This window comes from Neolamprologus multifasciatus, chromosome 7 (genome assembly GCF_963576455.1).
Source record: "Neolamprologus multifasciatus chromosome 7, fNeoMul1.2, whole genome shotgun sequence".
NCBI classification, from domain to species: domain Eukaryota; kingdom Metazoa; phylum Chordata; class Actinopteri; order Cichliformes; family Cichlidae; genus Neolamprologus; species Neolamprologus multifasciatus.
Window position 1 is genome coordinate 20,353,495 of NC_140445.1, and position 19,411 is coordinate 20,372,905.

Here is a 19,411-nt window from a genome sequence, read left to right on the forward strand (position 1 = left end):
TGCGGGAAAAATAAGTGTTTAGTCATAAAATACAATCACGTATAACAGTAAAAAAAAAGCCAAACTATTATTGTACTTATAGGCTGCAGGAAAAGGGAAAAGGATATGAGATTAAAGCAAGGACCTGCTCTTCACAAAGAAAAGGATACTACTGTATTTGGTGTATATGTGAGGAATAACAAATAAAGAAGCTCTGCAGGCTGGTGGCCCATCTTAGAGCTTTGACTAAACAGAGGAACTGACTCTGCAAGGTCAGGGACACAAATAGCATTGCAAGGCAGCTCAGATTCACCAAACACAGGTCTCATCTTCCCCATACACGCTAAGATCAATCAGCGATATGAGCTCTCAAATAACAAAAAGATGCAGACAATGATGAAATCATTGTGAAGTCCTGCTTGCATTTTAACTTACTAGTAATGATTGTCCAGCCTTTCTATCTACACTCACATGAAATGAGGAGATTTCTGACATTTAAATAAGCTGCATTTTGCATCCACGCCTATCCTGACTCCTATGATACACGCATACTTTACAAACATCTTCAACTTGGCAGTAGAGAAGATCCGTACAGCTACAGGGTGGGCACTAATGTCTATTTTTAACACAACATCCAATGTGACTTTTTCCTTACGTCATCCTTGTATCCTGACATGTTTGTCTGAAATATTTAACAGGGCTCGCAAAATATCAAAATCCCTGGTAGCCCTTCGGGCAAGGACTCTTCAGTTTTTGGTAGCCCAAAATAAATTTAAGTAGCCCGAATAAAAAAGAGCAATTTTTTTATTGATGTTTTGTTTCCCGTTTTGTTTCCTTTACAATATTATACAGTATAATATTGTAAGTATAATATTGTAACGGAAACAAAACATTAATCAAAAAATTGTTGAAACACAAATTTCAACATTGAATAAAAATTACAATCATCAACTCAAATACTTGGTTCTAATTGAACAGAAATTTCTATGAACTTGTAAGAACTGTGTAGAACATGAATCAGTCTGTGTCAGATCCTGAATTTGAAATTTCCACTGAAGTCACGGGTAAGAGGCAAGTGGAACCAAGATCGAGGCCATTTGCTTTTTAAAGTTTGCAAAGACTGCTAAATTTTGCCAGTGGTAGTTCACTCTTTGCAACATAGTCTGTTCTAAACAGATTTTTCAGGTTTATTTTTAGTATGTTATTTGCAATTGGTGTTTGTTCTGGGAAAGATATTACAGACTGAGCAATAATGCATTTCTTGCATTTCTCATGGGTTCTAATGGGGGCCTTTCATATAATTACTGGTCCCAGTAACAAAGGCGCTTGTCGACTCAGAAATCGAGGGAAAACCAACAACACACCCGGCAGAACATTATGTTATTTACATAATTTAAGTGGTCCGCAGGTGCGCATTCGCTGTCAAAATAAAAGACGCGCACCAGATAAGAAGTTGCAGCGCGCGTTTGCGTCCATATAAAAAGCACTCTTTTTGTCCGCTAGAGTGGGATTTTCACAGCGCATTCTGCACCACATCTCTGTGCGTTCATCATTTGTTTGAAGCCAGCTCACCTCCTGCAACCACTTTTCCGAGAATACGCGCTTCTTTTGTGGTTCGGACTCCTTCTGACATTTCTTTGGAGGTGGAGGAACACCAAAGTAATTGCTTAAAGGAGCTTGCTTCTTCGACATTTTTAAGAGTTCTAAACAAATGTCTGTCCTCCTCCAGAAAATCTTATGTACGCAAACACGCGTTGCAACTTCTTATCTGGTGCGCGTCTTTTATTTTGACAGCGAATGCGCACCTGCGGACCACTTATGTGCACCTCTGGTTATTTAGCTCGTCATATTGCAGCCACAGAAATTATTTTGTCCATGAAACCAAAAAGCTGCTCTTTCTTTTTGCCTTATAGTCTGATTTGTCATAACTTTTCCGTTTTGTGGTAAGCTTTTCTTGGGCTGTCACTTCTTCACCCTGACCTGTCTTATTTGGCTCAGCAGAACTAAAATATATATCCTGCTGCTTTTACACACGCACTCACATAACGGTCAGCGATTCTCTGCGCGATCAACCTCTCACATGTTTAAGCTTGCTGCGGGAGATTTCACTTGTCATGTTTGCATAGTAAGCTAACGATTGATAAGACGATGTCAGAGGAATTGGTGCTCAAATTATCGTCACTCACCAATCAGTACTGTCGCTCTCTATACACAGTTCGCGCGATTGCAAAGTGAAAGCAAAAAACAAGCGCAAATTCTGGCTCACCGATGCCAATGACATAATTACCCAGCTACATTTCCGAAAGAATGCAAAAGCATTGACATATATTTTTCCTTCCTATGATAGCCCGACGGGCAGGGCAGAGATAGATTTTGGTAGCCCGACTGGAAAAATCGCTAGCCCCGGGACGTCGGGCTAGCGATTTTGCGAGCCCTGTTTAATGTATGAATTTTTGGACAATGACATAATTTTTGTACTTTTTTCATAGGGGATTTTGGACCAAACAATCAAGATGTGATTGAAGTGCAGACTTTTAGCTTTAATTCGAGGAGATTTACAAAAATAGCGTGTTGACTGTTTAGCCATTGAACAATTGACTGACAAGCAGTTTCATGGCCATGGTAGTTTCATACCTTTTCACTAGAACTCCCAATGAACGTCTAAAAAAATGTTGAAGTGAGTGAAAAAAAGCTAACTAAACCCATCAGAGAGATTGCAAAAACGTAGCCAAATCAACAATGTGGTAAATTGCCTGAGGAAGGGAAGACACAGGCCAGCTTAGCAAAACCAATAGGCCTGAAAGGCTACAGAGGGTAATTACAGCAGATGATTGAAGGATTCTTTCCTTGCCTAAGAAAAACAACTTCTCAGCTTCTTGCCAAGTCAAGAATGCTCTAAAATAGATAGATGTATCACTGTCAGAGATGCAAAAATGTAAAAACAGAGGATTTGCAACAAGGTGCAAACCACTGGTTACACTCAAGAACAGGAAGGACACATTACATTTTGCCAGAAAACATCTAAAAGAGCTATGACCTTTCTGATAAAAGAAATTCTTTGTATAGATGAAACCAAGGTTGACCTGTAAAAGAATGATGGGAAGAGAAAAGTATAGAGCAAGACAGAAACAGCTCATGAGTCACTGATTTGCAACAATGTCTTCCCCTCCTGATGCAGGGAATTTGGTTAGATAAAAACTCAACACACTAGTTGTCGTCAACCCCAGGGTTCACCAGGCGAAGCTTTAAAACTTTGCTGTTGTGAAATACTGTCAACTAGGGCTGGGCCATATTATACCGTTCACGGTAATACCGGTATAAAGCTAGGCAACGATAAGAAAATGACATATCGCGATAGAATATGGGTAAAACGCGCATGCGCAGTGCCAAAAAAGCACGGAGAATGCACGGTAACGGAGAATGTGAATGGGGAAAGTAGATTGTTGAGTGAAAAGGATGGGCCAGAATTGTTTTGTAAAAATGGTGCAGCTTAACTGTTTGGTGTTTGTCCGTCAGATACACAACAAACCACTTTTTTTTTGTAGAACATGCAAGCAGGCCGCCGTATTTGTCGACTAAGGTGCTTGTAAATCTGGAAGTAATCTGGATCCTAAACTCCGTCCTTTAAAGTCCCGAAGTCAAACAAACGTCACTGAGAGTTTAAAACTGTCTAAATTCTTTCACCTTTAATGAAATGATCATCATTGCTGCTTTACCAGGTGTAACTATGAAGTTTAACATCCAGGCATCCATGAAAACAGAATTCGGAGTTAGAAGTTAGCAGGAAGTTAGCGGAAGTTAGCTCGCTAGTTTCGCTAGTTACCTAAACATGATATAGCATGTTCTGAGTGAGAGATTTCTGAAAAAATTCGAATGTACAGCTCTGCTATCACTTCCAACATAAATGAAGACAGGAAACTACACAGCAGTGACATTTGTAAGGTTACTGAAGTTGGACTAGCTGGTATATAATGATGTGCTACGTGATCGCTAGCGACACAGCTGTGTTAGCATAACATAAACAGTAAAGCTCGAGGATGAACGCTAACATTTTTCCACTCAATAAAAGTTAATGTGAAGGTTCCTGATGGTTAGAGACAAATGCAATCGCATGGCAGGATGCTGTAAACGGACCAAACTTCAGTCAGGAGAACAACTGAGACAATCCATCCACAATAGAAGGTTAGTCATTAATATACTGCAACAACATGTGAATAGAGCAGCTGTGATAGAATACAGCATTAATGAATCAATGGTACAGAAGTGGAAGAAGCAAGAATTATGAGTTGAATAAAGTTTGATTTATCTGACTGCTTTGTTTCGCTTAATGTGCCTTATAATCCCATGCACCTTATGGTCCGAGAAATACGTATTTGACTTTTTTATTTGGCACACTGCAGTATAATGTTGCAAAGCGCCTCTTTTTAACTTCAGTGGATATTATACATGGTTATGCTCAGGATATGTCAGCCCATTTCTACTGGAAATGCCTTTTGGTTAAACTTTCAGCAAGGAATTTGCATTTCCACTGTTAAATGTTTATATAGCTTTAATGCACATAAAAACAGCTACTTGTTTAAGTAAAATGAATGGATCAGGGGTTTTTGCGCTAGTAAAGTTGTGGAGTTGTATTTTGTCTTGCAGAAATTATATCGTCAGTTAAATCGTTATCGCAAATTTTCCAAATATATATCGTGATATATATTTTTGACCATATTGCCCTGCCCTATTGTCAACTATTTGTTGAAATTACTTACTATAGCTATTCTAAAATAGATAAGAACTACAGGGTGGCGAAAATTTTAGACTGCATTCCAAAAAAGCATGTGCATCGACTAGCAGGGTCATATGACCTGGACCAAGATAAGTAGTATAAAATGGTTGGCAGACAAACGTGCATAAGCATTCGAGGTGCATATAAGCAGATAAGTGTTCAACACAATCAAGCTTAGCATTAGCCAGTCTAAAACTTTCCAGCTTTTTACTACAAGTTTGTGTAATGTTGGATTGCGCCAGTTAACGGTCCAGCACACTCACCTCTAGCGAGCAGGCTTCATGTGTCCTGCCTCCTGCAAACTCCCTCACTGGCACCTCAGAGCGTACCTCCAGTAGTGCAAACACATGTGAATCCACTTATTCCGGCTGTGTGCACCATGTAAGAAAGTATAAAATATCCTGACCCATGTCTCCAGATTTCAAGCAATTTTTTGCAGTGATTGTTGCACTGTGGAGTTTTTCTATACTACCTGTTTATGTAGTATTAATTTGCTTGTAGAATCATCACAGTATAACACACTCTCTCCTCTTTTCTCTATTCTCCTTTTCTGTCTTCTCAAACTACATTTTTCAGTCCCCTGACCCACAATGCTCTAACTCTTCTGCTCTTTCCTGTCTCCACCTTTTCGCTTTTTTTCCCCAATCCTAACAGCTGTTACAACAAAGAACTGCCTGCCATCCTGTCCAGTAGGGGAGGGCAATATAAACGATATACGATAGAAACGATATAAATTTGGCCAACGATAGAGATTTTGACTATATCGCTCTATCGCGATAGCGCATGTTGATGTTGATGTCATCAAGCTGCACCTGTTTTGGTCGAATTGCATATCAGTACACAACAATTGCAGACATCAAAGTCTCCTCCTAACCTTTCAGTTGAATCTAGACAAGCCACGTAATTTATTACTATCCATTGTCATTAGCCGAGTGGTTCTGGCAGGTTCCGGTTAGGGTTAGGGACAATTTACCTGAGCTGCTCAATGTTTTAGAGTCTCACAGCTTGTTATCAGCCAAAAAATACACACATTATTACTTATTACAAAGCCTTTCCAGCACTAATAGTGGAGTAACAATGTGCGGTGAGAAGCTGGGTTACCTCAGGCAGTGACCCTCCAGGCAAGCAGAGAAACATTAACCCTATAAAATGCAAAGCAGACTGTACCACAGCTGACCTCATAGACATCGATGCCCAAAGTGAAGCAGCGTTCAGGCTGATACTAAACTGGCCAGACAGACACAGCGTGGCACTGGACTGCACACTGTGTCTTTGTTTGAGGACCGATAGAGATACTTTCATCACTATGCATGTCCGTGATTGGATGTATCTCCAAAATCAGAGTGCATATATATGTCAACTAATGGACAAATATATGCAAAATTACAACAGGAGTGGTGTATAAACACACACAAAAAATCGATTTTGCTGTAGACACTCTAATCAATGTGTCTAATTAATGTCTGAATAATGAAAGAGCAATGTCACAACTAGTTTAGAACTTAATCGTGGTCCAAAAGGAACGTTGAAGCATGGGCATATCCAAAAATTTAATTTTATGAAATGAAAACATGCACAGGCTTGTATTTTTTTTTCAAATTGTAGGGAAAGTGGAACTTTTCTGGAAAAGCATACATATAATTAGTAACTATCTTAAACTTCTGGAGAATGCGCTGCAGAAGTTAGCCTGTTGATGTGCTGAATTAACACACTGCCAGGCCTACTGAATGAGATATTGAACAAACTGAATTATTGTTCCTAAAGCTTAAATATGACTTGTGGATCTATGCTGAGCCTATGACATAGCCTAGTGGCTGATGCCTTTCCCAACATTTATACCTGTGCATGCTGTACCAGTACCATGCTTTACCACCATGATGGAGCTTTTATCTTCGAGTTGTTCCAGTCAATTCTAAAACTGGCAGCAGAAAAAGAAGATGGAAAATCCACAAAAAGGAAGAAATATTAGTACTAAACGGGCCAACCAGTCTTCCATTTCTGTCGAGGACCACACCAGGTTTCGGTGTAGGCTTTTGTGGCTGGGGGAGGGGGGGTTTTGCTTTCAGTGTACCTACAATGAAAATTTAACACATAAGCATAAACTCAATTTAAGCGTCAGAGTGCGGAACAGACTTTTTGGACTCCTTCACGTGATGTGCGTCACTCTCTTCGTGGATTTTACTCACTAAAAAGAAATCAGCTGTAATGGAAAGAACACAGCTTGTACTGTGTGAATACAGAAAAACAAGCCTAAACCATTCGGTGATTTGCAACCTTTGATATGGTTACACAACAACCAATCAGTAAGAACCATAATCCTCACAAGCCAAACAGAGCAGAACATGAGAGCCCGTCTACCCAGTGGGAATCCAAGTCAATGTCCTCACCCCATGCAGTGAGAGCTGGTAATACGTCTAATCTGGTCTACTACTGACTGGCAGCTTAAGAAACTTACACTTGAGCTTAAATATAATTTGGAGTAGTCTATTCTTGAGAGCAGAAGAGCTGCGTGCCTTCTTTGACTCTAATCATTCAGCAGACATACTTGCTGTAATAGATGTATGCAAATAGGTTAAATGGAGCAACCACATTCTTTGCTTAGGATCAAGGACTTTACAGTCCGCAAAGGGTAGTAATAACACCTGTGTGCATATGAAACATTAACAGTCACTGAAGACACAGAGATTCAAAGATTGTTTACACCTCTGCCAGTATGTAATGACAAATGGACAATTTGGACAAATGTGCTTCATTTATTTTATAAGTAAATGACAAATAAATCCTTTTAATACTGCATCTTATTTTGCATTCACTGGAACCGGTAGTACCAGGATGAGCCCGTCTTCTTACCTAGCAAACATGAACACTTTAAATATATCGCCTTCAAAATGCCGATGAAAAAGTAGAGCTGGGTGATATATCGAGTTTTTAAAAAATATCGATATATTTTTATACGAGATATAAGACGTGACAATATCCTTTATATCGATATAGTCTATGTTACTTGTGGAGCCGCAAGTTTGCCTCTCTTTCGTCCACTTTTATCTTTACGCAACATTACTCGGCCTCGCCTCTCCTTCACTGAACACAACTCCCCCTCCTCCCCCATCGCTTCACCTGCAGGAAGCGACAAGATGGACACGGCAAATCTCCGTTAACGAGTTACTGCGCATCGCCCCGTGCGTGGGGCTGGACGCCGTCAACGTGTTAGCTAGCTAACCACGCTAACGAGCTAACCACGCTAACGCCATGCAGCCCAGAGGCGCTGCACAGCCTAAAATCCTTTCATTTTCTCAAAAGTTGACAGCGCGCCTTATGTATGAATTCTGGTTGTGCTTGATGGCCGCGAACAGATTTTATGTGGCACACAGCGCTCAGCAATCTGTCAAAAAAATGTTTTAGTACGACTTTGGTAAGCTACGGTGCTGCACCGGTTGATGGATTGTCAGAGCATTACGGCTACCGAGGAGCCTCGCGGAGTGATACGTACTGTGCTTCAACGTAACATTACCCTACTGTGTATAAGGACCATAAATGGCACCTGTTAAGAGACGTGGTTACGAAGAGGATTTCAAACTCAATGCTGTGAGTCACACAGTAGAAGTTGGGAACAGAGCAGCTACGAAATCTGTCTTTGTTACTATGCTCTGCGTCTTTTAGTTTACATTTTTGACTGCACAATTGTGAGCTTTTTGTTATGCACAAAAACAACATTGTTTTCTTTTATTTATGGAGCGTGATTATTTAATAAATGCTCATAATTTATTTTTGAGTAAATTGTATGTACATCTATGCTCTATGTTAATAAAAGTGCCTGTGTGACATCTGGGACACAGCTTTGACTAAGAACTCTCTTTTTGTTCTTACTTTATGGCTTTAAAAAAAAAAAAAAAAAATCGAGATATATATCTTATATCGCCGTCCAGGTAAAAAATATCGAGATATGAATTTTGGGTCATATCGCCCAGCCCTATGAAAAAGTGTCACTGTTCACATTGCGCGCCACTCTCTGACAAAGCCGAGGGATAATAATAAGCATTATGTGGCTGGCACTAATCAATCACAATTTCTCCCGTAACACTTTTTCTGCATAATGCGTCTCGGTAGTGAACTGGAAATTCTATTTCATTTTCTTTTCAGACATTTGTCACACTTTAGAGAGTGCATCCCCTATATTTGTCCATCTTATGGTTTTCATACAAAGCCAAAAAAGGGGCATTCTCAAACCTCTGTAAGCCTGAGAGGGGTGGCTTGTTGGTCAAGTTTGCAACGTAGGTAAGTAGTCAACCTCAGGATACCCCTGACTAGGGATGGGTATCGTTTAGGTTTTATCCGATACCGGTGCCAAACCGGTACTTTTGAAACGGCGCCGGTGCTTAAACGGTGCTCAAAGAATGGAGAACACAAACTTTGTCCAAAAAACTCTCATGTTCAGCTGTTTTTTTTGTAAAAAGATAACAATGTTAGCCTTTTCTGCAGCTATAGGGCATATATGGTATCACTCTTGGCTGGAAGCAGTGCTTAAACAATGGAAAAAACACAAACTTTATCCAAAAACCTCTCATGTTTAACTGTTTTCCACTTTTTCTTTGGTCATTTTAGCCTTTTTGGCCAGGGTGAAGGGAGTATCTGCCATCAAACAAGAAGACAGCCGCATGTAGCTATGATGATGTTTGCTAGTTCACCTTACATGCATTAATGTAATAACGTGGTTAGCCTACTCAACGTAAATTACACACAAACAACACTAAGCTACTCACGCAGAGAAGAACGGCTGCTGCTGCCATCATCATCATCATTTCTGCTACACTAGCAGGGCTCCGGGTCCGATAACAGGCACCACACCCGCAGTAGATGTGCTCGATGTGAGGTCTCGCAGCAAGCTATCAAATACGGCGCATTTCTCGGCTTAAAAAAAAAACGCTATGCGTCGCCAGGTGTTTCATCGGATTTGAGGTGTTACCTCCTTTGACAGTATCACAGTATCAGCTTAAAGCACTTGTTGCAGGCTGCTGAGTTTGCATATTTTTCTGTGAAGTACAGCCAGACTTTTGACCGCTTCGCCTTGGGCATTTTTAATCTGTAGTCTGCTCTAAAAGAACGTACGTACCTTGGCCCGCCTACTATCCTCGGAAACGTAAAATGATTGGCTAGAATCTAAAGTGTATCACAGCTCAGGGAAAAAAAGCACCGAAATAAAGCACTGAAATGTGCGCTGCTTTTTGGTCTGGTTACTACCGTTCATGGCATCGGGAAGTACAGCACCAAAACAGAGGCAGAAATCCTGTTACCAGAGCAACAGGTGGCAACAATTGAGAAAACTGCCTTTGTAGATCTATTATTGTTACTACTAAAGATGACATGGATACAAGGGAATTGTCAGGGCTAAACAAGGGGAATATCCCTTTACATAGCTAAAAGTTACAGTCATAACAATATAAAAACATAAATTTATGTGCGATAGGGAGCCTCGAGGTTAGACATTCAGCTTCAGTTATACTTGATGATGATGATCTTTGCTGATGGCTTCAGAGCACACTGATAGCAATTAATCCCCACAGTTAACTCTGAAAATTAACTGGATGCTCAATGCCGTTAATTTGTCTGACTTCCTGCCCTCATTCATCTCCCTAGCGCTGGAAGAGTTTCTCCTCCACAAATTGTTGTGTTGAAAACGACCGCATGAAAGTTCTCTCAAGAACAACTGATGTAAATCAGCTTAAGAGGTCATTCTTTTTTGGCACTTTATAAATATAGATTTTCTTTCTACAAAGATGCGCTCCACTGCAAAATCACACAGTCATTATACAAAGATCAACTCTCCTAGCAGAGCTATTCAAGTCATAAAATACTACGTATTCTTTGACACTGCAATATAAGTTACATAAAACAAAATATAAAAATATTCAGTTTTTTCCCTCTTATGTGTAAAAGTGTGTGATTAGAACGACCTGAATCCAGTGGAAGAGACTAACAGTGTGTGCACATGTCACACGAGAGGGGAGGTACAATGGTGTGTGTGTATACTTAAAACAATAGCCTCATTGTCCTCTTTTGTCCCTCTTTGTCCCTGTACTGACCAAATGGGAATGGACTGGGCATGTGCAGTACTGCAGAACTGCTGGGATTGAAGCTCCACATTGCTATGCTCTTCTGTCCGGACACACGAGCGTGGAGGTGTGACAAACAAATGAGGGCATGCTGACCTGCTCACAGGCTTCCTAACATGTATGGAGGGTAGATAACAGTCCTGAGACCTTAAAGGTGAACAGCAACCAAAAGTCAAAAGACAGGCACAAAGGTGAGTGTTCAACAGAGCTGTGGCTATTATTGGTCAGGGCTGAGATGATGACAAAGCTGCTGAGAAAGAGATCAACCACACAAACAACACACCTAGTAGCAACACAATGGCTTACTGCAAAAACCATCGTATATAACATGTTGGAGCTCCGTCATCTCTCACAGAACTGCTGTATGTTTCTCTGATTCATCAACCGTGTAATCACTCTATCCTCACTTTCTCATTTCCCACTCACTCATCCGTTCCAGAGAAGCAATGTGATGAGGAGCAGCCCACACTGAAACAAGGCTAGATTTCTGCTTTACAGCCTGACTCAGGATGATCCAGTTTTGTGCAGGCAGCTCCCACTCTCTCCGTAAGATTGCTGCTATATTTGTGCCTCCTCCACATTCTTCAAAGCGCTACACGCACATACAGGGAACCGGGTCTACGTCATGACCTAAACACCAGCTCGTTTTCTAATGCTTATGTTGACATACAACACAGAGGTAAGAGTTACCTGCTGCTATGAAAATTAACCCTGGCATCACTGGCGAGATCGGCCTTTCATTATTGTCTTTTCTCTTTTTTTGTCCCTGTATGGTCCCCCAGGACAGAGTTCACAATAACGATCGTTCATCACGTTAATGCAGGATTCACATGCGCCATGATGGCAGATCACAGGGGTGATGATGGTGCACTGACTCTTAGATTAGTATGAATGAAACTTTTTTTCAGGCCACATTTACACATCAGCAAAACTCAGTTTTATATTAATGTGAGAGCAATCTAACTACACAACATATCACAATGTGAAAAAACAAATGGATGGATATTTCTAATATTTCCTAACTGTAGCAATGTGTATTAAGAATCCACAGTATCCTTTATTGAGCATATGTGGGGCACATAGTGTATCAGATGTTTCTTTTTCTTGATCAGCTATTTGATGATAGTAATATAGGCATATTATCAAAGTTCAATTTCATACATATCCTTGAATTGCCTGCAACTGTAGGCAAATCTCAACCAAGTATGCCTTTGCTCATGTACTATCAGATCACGGGCAAATCATTACTGACTGAACTATCTTCACAACAGCTAAATGTTACCAAATGGGTGGACTTTACATGTACATGTACAGAATGAGAAAGTGTCTGAACCTGGCTGACCACGTGGCATTCTAATGAAATAACCAATTTTTGTCTAGTGCCAAAAATTGATTATTTTTGGCACTAGACAAATGAAAAATGTATCTAAAATCAGGGTTAATGGAATTGAAATTGAAAGAGTGTACGAAAATAAATTTCTTGGAGTGATAATTGATGATAAGCTGAGTTGGAAGTCTCATATAAACCATGTGAAAACAAAAATGTCAAAAACCATTGCTATTCTCTATAAAACAAAGCATGTCCTGAACAAAAAATCATTATACACACTCTATTGTACTCTGTTGCTTCCATATATGACTTACTGTCTGGAGATATGGGGTAATGCATATAAAACGAACACTCTTCCTATTTTCAAGTTGCAAAAAAGAGCTATAAGAATTATAAACCAATCAAACTATATAGAACCAACTAACATTTTGTTTATTAATCTGAATACCCTGAAATTTTATGATTTAGTTGAATATAAAATGGCACAGATAATGTATAAAGCACAAAATAACTTGCTTTGCCCCAGTACTCAGAAGCTGTTCAAAGTCAGAGAGAGTCAATATGACTTAAGGGGAACAGATTTCTTTAAAAAAAACAAGATAAGGACAAATATAAAGCAGAGATGTGTTTCTGTTAGAGGAGTTAACCTGTGGAATAGTTATGACAGTGATTTAAAAAGGTGTAGTTCATTTTCCTTGTTTAAAAATATGTTTAAAAATAGAGTATTAGAAAAATATATATATCAAGAATGAAAAGAGCAGAAAAAAAACAAAAACAAAAAACAAAAAAACCTCTTGATTCTTTTGCTTTGATGTAGTTACTTACTAAGGTGGAAAGTTTTCTGTTTTTTTGTTTTTTTCTTGTTTGTTTGTTTTGTTTTTGCTTTGTTTGCCTTCTCTCACCCCAACCGGTCGCAGCAGATGGCCGCCCCTCCCTGAGCCTGGTTCTGCCGGAGGTTTCTTCCTGTTAAAAGGGAGTTTTTCCTTCCCACTGTCGCCAAAGTGCTTGCTCATAGGGGGTCATATGATTGTTGGGCTTTTCTCTGTATCTATGAAGCGCCTTGAGGCGACATTTGTTGTGATTTGGCGCTATATAAATAAAATTTAATTGAATTGAATTTTATTATTTGCTTCGAGCCCTGTGTACAGGAGCTGCATGCTAAAAGATCTTTTGTTAAAAGGGTTGGCGTAATAAGCAAATGCTTCAGCCAATACCTTTTGATTAGCCTTGTCTCATGCTTTCTTGCTTTGTGGTAAATCTTTGTTCTGTCTTCACTGAGATATTTGAATGCTAATCAATAAAAACAAACAAACATATCAACAAATAGCATATGTCTCCTGAGTGATCACAGTAATGTGACAAGGTAAATACACTGCAGAGACATCCTTTCATCACTGCAGACAATCTTTTTTTTTTAATTATCTATTAATAATACCACCTGTATAATGCATCCATCCATCTTCATCCGCTTTATCCGAGGCCGGGTCGCGGGGGCAGCAGCCTAAGCAAAGAGGCCCAGACCTCCCTCTCCCCAGCCACCTCCTCCAGCTTATCCGGAGGAACACCAAGGCGTTCCCAGGCCAGCCGAGAGATATAATCTCTCCAGCGTGTCCTGGGTCTGCCCCGGGGCCTCCTCCCGGTGGGACATGCCTGGAACACCTCACCCAGGAGGCGCCCAGGGGGCATCCTTGTCAGATGCCCAAACCACCTCAGCTGGCTCCTTTCGATGTGGAGCAGCAGCGGCTCTACTCTGAGCCCCTCCCGGATGGCCAAACTTCTCACCCTATCTCTAAGGGAGAGGCCAACCACCCTTCGGAGGAAGCTCATTTCCGCCGCTTGTATCCGCGATCTCGTTCTTTCGGTCACTACCCACAGCTCGTGGCCATAGGTGAAAATCAGAGATGAGATTCTGAGGCCACCAAAGCGAAAGCCCTCCGCCACTTGGCTGCGCCTAGAAATCCTGTCCATAAAAATTATGAACAGAACCGGTGACAAAGGGCAGCCCTGGCGGAGCCCATCACCCACCGGGAACGAGTCCGACTTATTGCCGGCAATGCGAACCAAGCTCTTGGAATGGTTGTATAGGGATCGAATGGCCCGTAGCAATGGGCCAGACACCCCATACTCCCGCAACACCTCCCACAGGACACCCCGAGGGACACGGTCGAATGCCTTCTCCAAGTCCACAAAACACATGTAGACTGGTTGGGCAAACTCCCATGCACCCTCAAGTATCCTCGAGAGGATGAAGAGCTGGTCCAGTGTTCCGCGACCAGGACGAAAACCGCATTGTTCCTCCTGTATCCGAGGTTCGACTAGCGGACAAACTCTCCTTTCCAGCACCCTGGCATAGACTTTCCCAGGGAGGCTGAGGAGTGTGATCCCCCTGTAGTTGGAACACACCCTCCGGTCCCCCTTCTTAAAGATGGGGACCACCACCCCGGTCTGCCAGTCCAGGGGTACTGCCCCTGATCTCCACGCAACATTGCAGAGGCGTGTCAACCAAGACAGCCCTACAACGTCCAGAGCCTTCAGGAACTCGGGGCGGACCTCATCAACACCAGGGGCTCTGCCACCAAGGAGTTGTTTAACTGCCTCAGTGACCTCGCCCCCAGAAATTGGCGGGTCATTCCCCTCATCCCCAGACTCTGCTTCCTCCTCGGAAGACGCGTCAGTGGGATTAAGGAGGTCCTCGAAGTATTCCTTCCACCGCCTGACAATTTTCTCAGTCGACGTCAGCAGCGCTCCGCCAGCACTATACACAGTGCAGGTAGAGCACCGCTTTCCCCTCCTGAGACGCCTGACGGTTTGCCAGAATCTCTTCGAGGCAGTCCGTATAATGCAATCATGCAAAATAGGTCTAGCTTCTAGGTCTGCATTAAAAAGGTTACCTTGGTCTCTGCTTTTTGACTTGTAGCAGCATGCAAACATTCCTTAAATCAGTAAAGTCACTCTGATCCAATCAGTCCCTAAACAGCTGGAATCCCAGGAATGCCATGCGCAAACTTCACCGAAGTGTGAGCTAAAGAGCAGCAGTCAGGCCGGCTAGTGATCAAAATATTAAGTCTGCCAAGTTTTCTCATTAAGGACTGCATGATTAATGAATAACATGTAACACATTCATCATTGGAATATGAGCTAAAGTTTATGTTAAAATATATTTAGACAGAAGTTCCAAATCTGACAGAAAAGTTGATCTGCCTCTGTCCTGCCACAGTCGCAGCTGTGATGATCCACTCTTTGTTGTGAGGGTCAACAGCTGAGACAGTGTGCAGCTAGCTGCAGCTAGCTCAGCACAGCTGATTGACTTTAACGCTTTAAGCGACTGTTCCCATAATTCCTGTCAAGTAAGTATGACGCAACGTTACAGAAACCGAAGAAAGACTAACAACCTGTGCCACTATAGCTTAAGCTTTTTTTTTTTTTTTTTTTAATTTAGCACTTATAACCACGCCCGTGCTGTCTGTGATGCTAGTACCGTGTGTACCAGGGTCAGTGAAGCGATACATGACGGTTCGTTTATGTCAGAGGTTTTGAAACAGCTGCACAGCATTGATCTTGTTAAGGTAACAAAGCCACATCTGGGGGCACTTCCACGCCCTGTTGTGTGTGTCTGTGTGTCTGCGTGTGCCCGCGTATCGCCGGTAACAATGGTGACGCAAGCTTTGCGGCTAACCAACCGGCTAGCGTTAGCCCTTAGGAGCAGTAACCGAAAGGCTATAAATTACAAATTCAAACAAGTCTCCGTCAACTCTGTCGTATCAACAGGTCTGCTGGTGGAGGCTTAACCAATCCCAGCATAACCAGGTCACTCACTGAGACAACTCGCAGCAAATCCAGCGCATCTCTTAAAACTGTTATCTCGTTACAACGGTTGAAACGCTCCAACCGAAAAACACCTTCAGTTGTCTTAAAACGAAGTAAATCCTCACCCGAAGTGAAATGCGAACTCCTGGCGAACCTTGGATCGCCTCCAGAGATTAAATCCGCCGTGTCATGGGTGTGTTTCTCTAAAAGAAAGCGAGGGGGGGAGAGGGTTAGCTATCCAGTGGTAACTCCGACGTCCCACACAGAGGAAAAAGGGAATGCAGGAATGTGACGTTCAGTCCGGTCTGCTGGCATCATTGACACGTGCAGTCGAGAGCGGAGCACTGTGGGAAATAGAGTGTAGTTAAGTAACAGATTGTTACGGGCTTATTACTAGCGTATTAATCGTTATCCACAATTTTCATACCCAGTTAATCTCTGTGCTACTTACCGAAAACATAAACCTTAAATTATTACAGCCCTTAGATATAACAATTGAAGCTTGGTTCCAACACTGCAAAAAAGTAAGTTAAAGATCAACTAAGTTACGATTGTGGGTTATTACGTCAAAGTTTCAAATTGTTATGTCATGTTATCTTATGTTAAATCTGGAAATAACATCTCGAATCTTTGAGTCATTAAGTCAGAATTTCCAGATAATTATTTACAACTAACATGAACTTTCAATAGACCAAATTTGTATAATTTTTAATTTTTATTTATTCATTTATTTATTTTCCCCCAGTGGCATACATTAATTCAATTTTCAATTCAATTTTATTTATATAGCGCCAAATCACAACAAATGTCGCCTCAAGGCGCTTCATAGATACAGAGAAAAGCCCAACAATCATATGACCCCCTATGAGCAAGCACTTTGGCGACAGTGGGAAGGAAAAACTCCCTTTTAACAGGAAGAAACCTCCGGCAGAACCAGGCTCAGGGAGGGGCGGCCATCTGCTGCGACCGGTTGGGGTGAGAGAAGGAAGACAGGATAAAGACATGCTGTGGAAGAGAGACAGAGATTAATAACAGATACGATTCAATACAGAGAGGTCTGTTAACACATAGTGAGTGAGAAAGGTGACTGGAAAGGAAAAACTCAATGCATCATGGGAATCCCCCGGCAGCCTACATCTATTGCAGCATAACTAAGGGAGGATTCAGGGTCACCTGGTCCAGCCCTAACTATATGCTTTAGCAAAAAGGAAGGTTTTAAGCCTAATCTTAAAAGTAGAGATAGTGTCTGTCTCCTGAATCCAAATGTCCTATAAATGTCCTATAAATGTTTTAATTATTATATAATTACTTTTACAGAATTATTTTAACCAGGGTAATTGATTATCCAAAAATATACACACATCTTAGAGGGGTAAATCACTGCTACTACCTAATTCTGTTAATAAAAATACAAATAGCATTCTGGTTTTTTTTTCAGATTTGTTTTTTTAGTTATTAATACAAAAAAAATCTTTTAAATTGCCCATATTATGCACATCATTATTTATTTAGCACTAAAATAGGTTTACATGCCACACTGTTCAAAATAAATTCCAGTTACTTTTTTACATAACACTAAATTTCACTCTCTTCTAGGCTAACCCCCCACCCCCCACCCCCGGTCACCTATTGTACTTTATAGTTGTGTGCTGGATTCAATCAAAGAGCAAGGGATACCCACTGAATGAGTTCTGGGCATGCTGAATTCTTCTGTGGTGGGTTGTTTTGCTTGTTCCAGAAGAAATTCTGTTCTGTAATTAGTTCGTGTGGCCCAGTGCGGACACCTAAAATTACGGCCCTCCAAAAAAAACCCAAACTGATAATCGCATTTTCTGGGAATGTTAAAAAAAGGCCGGGTGATTTTAACCAACACATGATTTTTAGCCTTACAAGTTCCAAATGGCCCCAGGGGCAAATGATCAAAGCTAAAGGTGACATTAGGCTTATTCGCTCGTCATAGTGTCTTCACTAAGGGTTTTCCTTTTGCTTTGGGGACGGTGCCATTAAATGAATATAATAAACAGGGACTTTAGCTCTGCAGTTGCAGGAAGTGGGTGAAGACTCTTGTATTTGCTCTTGCAGCGAGCAACAGAACAGCTTTTAGTTAAAGAAGGGACCGTTAGGCTGCTGCTTTCTCCTTTTAGGTTGTTAGGTAAGCATCATGCAAATGTATCACACGGTGAGGAAGATAAGCACTGAAGAAAGTCTAGCCCTGCAAAAAAAGGTGTTTCAGGCTGTCGAGCGGCACGGTTTTCGGCCAGAGAGAATTACTCAATTTGAAGTGGACTTTGAAACTTTGCAGCCCTCCAACAAAAACAGGGAAAAAACAGGAAGAGTAAATAAGCATTATAATACTCTAAAGAATCCCCTTTTGTTTCTCAACTTGTTAGAAGCGCATAAATAAATTAAATGAGAGCAGAATACACATTTAATGTAACCACAAACTGAATAAACTCAGTGCAGATACATTTCTATTACAGTTTAACAAACTAGTGCATTAGTGTTAGTGATTTTAAAAGCTGGTGAAATTTATTATTATGGGGTCACAAAAGAGAGTGGCATCATTTGTTCATTACCTGAACAGGAGTAGTATGATAGTCCTGAGAGTTATTGTCAGTGCGTGCAAGGTATTATAGTGTAACACTGCAGTTATTCTGGTTGTCAATAAATCAGCTCCTAAGTCCAAAGCAGAACCGAAGAACTGCAGCTAGCAGCTGATCAGGCTCTTAACTGTGAGTTTTTCAAATCCTATAAAAATATTCAAAAGATAATTTTGGCCATTTCATGAAGTTGTGTTGATTGTGGCTCATAGAAATGGATCAAATTAGAACTTCATGTGTTTTGATGGCGTGAGGTTAATCATAATACCCTACTATTGAATATCTCTTATAGCCAATATAGTGACTTTACCTGTTAAAGATTCTGTACCAATTTCAGGGTGTCTGACACCTTTTTATTTATTTTACTCAATAAAGAAGTAAAGGAGATTGTAGAAGGTGGATATTTACTCATTTAATACCTTTTTTTTGTTCGGAAACACATTGTAGCATTTTTACTAAACCTTTGATACAGTCACATGTTGTATATTTCTGGATTCAACACAGTTACACCTTGCCAACAAAACATGGTTGATGTTTCTGGGATAATCCCAGAAAAAATGTTGAATTGTACAATGAGAGCTTCCATTATAAAATCACTAAAGTCCTTATGTAGCATTTCCCACTCAGCTTGGCATTATTTTGCTTGGCTGTAGAACTACAGTGCAGTTCTACAGCCTTTCCATTTAACCACATATTGTGCAAATGTTTTTTTTTTTTTATACAAGGATCCGTTTCATTTAAGGGAGGCTTCAGAGAATTTAAATGACTGCTGTACTTTCTTCTATCACTGAAAGGTGTATCCCAAAAACTA

The 19,411-nt window shown here is 40.9% G+C and overlaps 1 protein-coding gene across 3 annotated transcripts in view; it reads right to left on the minus strand.

Moving 5' to 3' along the window:
- Positions 1 to 16,330, minus strand: part of ctif (CBP80/20-dependent translation initiation factor) — a 77,161-nt gene extending 60,831 nt beyond the window's left edge. Inside the window, exon 1 of one of the 3 annotated variants that reach the window (XM_085165814.1) lies at positions 16,126 to 16,330. The gene's annotated coding sequence lies outside the window, so the exon portion shown is untranslated. The remainder of the gene's footprint in view (positions 1 to 16,125) is intronic. The other 2 variants (XM_085165812.1, XM_085165815.1) reach the window with 2 other exon arrangements.
- Between the last annotated feature and the right edge of the window lie 3,081 nt (positions 16,331 to 19,411).